Source organism: Nematolebias whitei, chromosome 20 (genome assembly GCF_014905685.2).
Source record: "Nematolebias whitei isolate Nwh7 chromosome 20, NemWhi1, whole genome shotgun sequence".
NCBI lineage: Eukaryota > Metazoa > Chordata > Actinopteri > Cyprinodontiformes > Rivulidae > Nematolebias > Nematolebias whitei.
In genome coordinates this window covers 33,179,377-33,185,914 of record NC_056517.1, presented here as the reverse complement: position 1 = coordinate 33,185,914, position 6,538 = coordinate 33,179,377, and positions in this window count along the sequence as shown.

Sequence of the window (6,538 nt, the reverse complement as noted above, 5' to 3'; positions counted from 1 at the left end):
TATATATATATATATATATATATATATATACATACGTATGTATGTAGTTTTTTGTATTTTTTATGCTTAAAAATGAATGAAAAATATATATAAAAATTGATATTTTCGCATTTAGGATATTAAAACTAAAATATCGGTTAAACAGAAACAAATTATTGGCACTTTTTCCTCTTTTCTTGACACAAGAAGTCATCAAGAGCAACAAAGGTCCATTAAAAATACAAACATAGAGTAAAAGGTTCATATTTTACAAAAACCAATAAAATAAAAATGTAGATGATCTGAAGTCGGTTTATGATTGCACAATTAGATGATGGGTTATTTTACAGACTTTAAGAGATTCTTTTTGTTTATTTGTCAACATTATGCTATTAAAATGATGTATTCACTCCATATTTGTTACTCACAGCCTCTGTCTGGCCCTAAATAAACAGAACTTAAAGCCAGATTTCCTTCAATGCTAACAAGTTTTAAATGCTTTTATTGGGTCTTTGTTGCACTTTAGACTCCTGCGGTCAAAAATGATAGAACAGATCATTAATAGGTTTCTGTTTGTTTTAATATTCTAATTTTAAAAAGAAAATTAATCTTTTTTTGGGTATTTCTCATTCATTTTTTTTATCATAAAATGAAAAACTGCTTATATTTCAAATAAATCTAATAGATTTGGACAAAAATCAAAACAAGCAATTGCTTTTTTTTTTTTTATACTGCTTCCTGGTAATAAAATACAATTTTTCTAGAACGTAGAAGGAAACAATCAGGATATTTTAGGTTTATTTAATAACGTTTTAAAAAATAATGTGCGGTTCTTTGGGCACGTTTAAGGGGCGGCCCTCAGCAGCTTTACCAACTAGACCACAGCGCCCCCTCTGGTCAAAATTTGGTACTGCAGCTAAAAATACAATTATAAACTGTTACCTTTAAAAAGAAAAACTTTTCTTGTTGTCCTGTGACTTGTAGAAGGTCTTAACTCTATAAAACTAAACATTTAGGGTGAAACACCAAACCCCCAGAGTCAAGCCGAAGACGTTTCGGTGACGTCAACAAAAACCTTCAACAAAATCTTCAAAACCTTCATTTCAGTGCAACCCGGTCTGTCTCATGAGTAAAACCCTATTTGACTTGAAAAAACGATTTTTTTTGTTTGTGTAGCAGTTTGTATATTAAATGTAAAAAAAGTGTTGATGTTTTTTCATTTTGTTTACTTGACAAGAATGAGCCGAATGCCGACGTCCTGCTGCTGTTTGTTTTTAACCGCTGTGTCCATTTGTGGAAAAGTCCTTTGTCTGCTGATTGTTGTTGTTTTTGTTCTTTCTGACTGTTGTAAAATATTTATTAACTTTGTATATTTATACAAATACTTGTACAGGCGGTCTTTGCTCTGATGAAAACTCTTACTTCAGCTGGAAAGCCGATGGTTTCAGAGCGAGGATCAGTTTAAAATAAACCCAAGACGAGGATCTGATCAGTGAAGACTGGGTCCAAACGGGTCCTGATCTGAGCTGCTCGCCGTCTAAATGTCCAAATAAACTCGCGGTTTCTTTTCATGGTGATGTTGAGCCGTCCACATTAAGATCTGAATCAAATTTAGAGCAAAATCCTAGCAGTTTATCCAAATAACATGGAAATAACTCAACATTTACACTTGAATCAGCACAAAACAAGTTATTTTAATTAGTTGTTAAAGATTAAAATTTTCTTTAAAATCACCTTTTACTTTGTTGCACTGCACTGAATATTTTAACATTTTTAGACTTTAAAAATGTGACATTAAAACTGGCTTCATTTTCATTTAATAGCAGAGTTTAAGCAACATTTGCATGTTTAAAAACGAACAATTCACAAATTTTTGAAGAGAGATTGTCTGATCATACGCTGTAAAATTAAATGGTCCAAATAAAAATGGCAGACGCATGAACACCAGTTTGAATGACCTGTTTGGAGAAAAAGTTTATGTCTGGTAGGATCGACGAGCTAACGGCTGGTCGGAGTGAAAACAAGTCTAAGTCGTCCCGTTTCAGTTATTCAAACAGAATCATGATCGTTTAAAAAGAGCTGCAGCTAGCTGTAGCACTTCCTGTGTAGCCTCGGTCTCTTCCTGTAGGTGTATCATGACATTTCTACCTGAATAATTGTTTGATGTAAAACTGATGGGACTGTTAAAGTTTATTAAATAATATTTGTATGAAGCACCATGAAACATTTGAAGTGGAGTTTTAAGATGACAGCAATAGACTTTACTTCAAAAAGTAGCCGTTAGCTCGTCATTCTGGCTCAAATTAAACTATTTTGCCAACATGAGGTCATTTAAAGGCTACATATAACATGAACCTGAATATTTCTGTATAGCATCAACGATAAACTCTTGATCTCTCTGGATAACTTTGTAAATAAAATCTTTCCCACGTTTCTCACAGCTGTGTGGTTTCGCTTTCTTTGTCGTCTGTTGTGTTCACCACTAGGTGGTGTATGTGACTAAGACTGAGGGTAGAAAAGGAGAAGAAGAAGAAGAAGAACGAGGTTGATGATGAACACCTGCTGTTGCTGGATAAGCTGCTGTACTGCTGAACAAGTGAAGAATAAAGAATGCTCTTAACAAGAATTGTGGACTGAGGTTCTACTTGATGCCTAGACTGCAAATGCAAACATAACAATTGGCGACGATGATGTCTGTACCCATGCCTGAACCGTTCCTGCCCTGCAGTGGAGAACCTACTGTTCCATTTTCCACATGGCAGATGATGTTTGAGAACTACTTAACAGCGATTCATGCTACTGGAAATGCTTGGCCTGAAGCTAGACGCCGTGCTCTGCTGATTCGTGCACTTGGATTCGAGGGACAACGTTTGTTTTACACCTTGCCCAACACTGGCACTTCATATGATGAGGCGATGATGGCGTTGGAGCTACAATTTGCACCAAAGGTGAATGTGGTTGTAGCAAGACACCATTTTCGACAAAGAACGCAGAGAGCTAATGAGACCGTGCCACAACACATGGCTGCTTTACGTGAGTTGGCAGTCACATGTGCTTATGGAAATATGGAAAACGAGATGCTACGGGACCAGCTTATCGAGAGAGCTTATGCGCCGGAGGTGAGAGACAGACTTTTATTGGAATCGTCACATACACTGGACACTGCTATTACACTGGCGTGTCAAGTGGAACATGCTCTACAGTCGTCCAAACTCCTCAGTGGAGCTGCTGCCGTTCACACGGTTGCCCAGCGTGGATTTCATAAGCGGAAGGATAGAAACCAGCGGGCTACTGCTTCTAAAAATAGCCACACGAGCACTGCACCACACACAACGAGAGCCTATTATCGCTGTGGATCGACAAAGCACCTGGCAAATGCACGACACTGCCCTGCAGTCACAGCAAAATGCAACAGCTGCGGTAAGACTGGACATTTTTCTAAAGTTTGCCGCTCAGCTAAACAAGTTAGAGAAGTAATGCCTGAAGTGGTTGTGCTCATGTTGAACAAAAAAGAAGTTAATACTACTGATAGACTGCTTTGCAAAGTTCTTATTAAAGCTGCTTCAGGGGAGTCTACTGACTGTGAACTACTGATTGATACAGGACCATCAGTTTCTATCATACCAGAAACTCTGTACAACAGACATTTTCCTGAAAGTCATCTAACTGCGCCTCATGTGAAACTAGTCACTTACTTGAAAGAGGACATTCCTGTAATAGGATATTTGGAAGCTATGGTTATTCTTAACAACTAAACTGCTCCTGCTTCTTTGTATGTGGTGCAAGGTGGATCTGCATTACTGGGAATGGACTTAATAAAAAGCTTGAAATGGACACTAAACCATGATTCAGTCCATGTTCCACCTCCTGAACATGTTTCTCCTGCTGCACCAGTGTGGTTAACAAAGACAGACTCTGCTTCTATTGGCTGTGTTGCTGGGTTTGTGCACAAAGTTAAAATACGTGATGAGACAGTCCCAGTTCAGCAAAAACTCCGATGTCTTCCATTTGCAATAAGAGAAGCTGTGTCAGAGGAACTGGAGCTGCTCCTGAAGGAGGGCATTATTGAGCACATTGATGCTTCTCCCTGGATTTCTCCTATTGTGATCACAACAAGAAAAGAAGGCAGACCAAGACCATGTGTTGACTTAAGAGAACCTAATAAAGCTATTGTTGCCAACAGTCGCCCCTTGCCCCACATGGATGAGCTTTTCAGTGAACTCAGGGGTGCTTCTGTGTTTTCCACTATAGACCTGGCATCTGCATATCAACAACTTTTACTATATGACGACAGTTGGGACCTTACAGCTTTTATCACACACAAAGGACTTTTCCGCTACTGCCGAGTTCCCTGCGGGTTTGCCTCTGCCCCATATGCATTCCAAAAAATGATGGAATCTGTACTTAAAGGCCTACCTGGTGTACACAATTATTTGGATGATGTGATTGTTGCAGGATCTTCTCTACAGGAACACGATTGACGCCTGCGTTTGGTGCCCCAGCGTCTTAAAGATGCAGGTCTGACACTCAACATGCAAAAATGGACTTTCAGACAGTCCAGTCTTAGATTTCTAGGTCATATAATCTCCAAGGATGGTATCCTTCCTGATTCAGATCATAGTGCAGCTATTTGTGAGGCCCCACCACCACATGATCTGCCATCTCTATGCTCCTTCCTGGGTTTAATCTCTTGGTACAGTAAATTCCTTCCCAATTTTGCTACAGTAGTGGAACCAATGAGGGCCCTACTAAGAGAAACCGCTGACTCTAGTTTCTTATGGATTGAAGAAGCAGACCAAAGCTTTAAGGAATTAAAAGAGCTTCTATTGAATAGTCCTATCCTGGCTCTTTTTGACCCCTCCCTCCCAACCATTGTTACCACAGATGCTTCAGCGTATGGATTGGGTGGTGTGTTGACCCAAATGCTCCCAAATAATACTGAACGAATTGTGGAATTTGCATCTCAAACTCTGACCCCTACAGAATGAAAATACTCTACAGTGGAAAAGGAGGCTCTTGCTTGTGTATGGGCTGTAGAAAAATGGAGGCCTTATCTCTGGGGCCGACACTTCACTTTAAGAACTGATCATCAAGCACTGACCACGTTGCTTGCCACCAAAGGCATTGGTCGTGCTGGGATGAGAGTCGCACGGAGGTCCGCACGTTTACTGTGCTTCACCTATGATTTGGAATACAGGCCCGGATCACAAAACCAGGCTGCAGACTATTTGTCACGGCTGTCACTCCCTGTGGAATCTACTTCAGTGGATGAACCTGATATGGTTGCATCCATTGTGTCAGCTCTGTCTGTAACTGAGTTTACTTCTGCCTCTTCTCAGTGCCATGAACTCACACTCCTTCGAGGACAGATGGAGAAGGGCTGGCCAAAGTGCAAGAAGGATGTGGACCCTCTCTTAATACCATACTTCTCCATGAGGAATGAACTTTCTGTATCTCAAGATTTGGTCATGAGGGGTGAGCATCGCTATATTGTTCCTGTTGCGCTGTGTGCTACTGTCATTCATCTAGCACATGACACACATCAGGGTGTTGTTCGCACAAAACAAAGGCTTCGTGAACTCTACTGGTGGCCTATGATGGACAAAATGGTTCAGTCTGTTATTTCTTCATGTATTACCTGCCAAATGAATGACAAATCTGCTCAAACTGCTCCTGCTCCTCTCCAACCCATTGACAAACCGTGGGCGAAAGTGGCCCTGGACATCGTGGGTCCCTTTGAAACTGCTGCTTCTTCATGATTTGTTATAACAGTAGTGGACTATTACAGTAAATGGCCAGAGGTGGCATTTTCTCATGCTGTAAGTACTGATGTTGTGATTACATTTCTGCGTGATTTTGATTTTTTGTCTGTATGGTTTACCTAAAAACCACAAGCAAGGTGTACCTTTAAGACCAATTGTTAACATGATTAACTCGGTCACTTACAATGTTTACAAATATCTGGCGTCTGTACTCATCCCTTTAGTTGGCAGCTCAGAACACCACATACAGAACACCATGGACTTTGTGGACAAGGCGAGGGATGTCATCATGGAGACTGATGAAACAATGGTCTCTTTTGATGTCACATCACTCTTTACGTGCATTCCTGTTGATGATGCAGTAGAGGTGGTCAGTTTAATATTAAAATCAGACACCACTCTGAGCAGCAGGACCACACTTTCCACAGAACAACTGTGTCAACTCTTGAAACTGTGCCTGCAGTCAACCTACTTCACATATGGGGAGCAATATTATAGGCAGAAACATGGGTGTGCTATGGGGTCTCCAGTTTCTCCTATTGTTGCCAACCTGTACATGGAGGAGGTAGAAAAGAGAGCCTTGACGTCCTTTTCAGGGACACCACCAAGTCATTGGTTCAGGTATGTTGACGACACCTGGGTTAAAATTAAATCTCAGGAAGTCCAACATTTCACTGACCACATCAACTCTGTGGATAAATACATCAAGTTCATATAAGAAGATGTAAAAAATGGCAAGTTGGCTTTCTCGGACTGTGAGGTCTCAGTCTCTGATAGAGGACATTTGCAAACTGAGG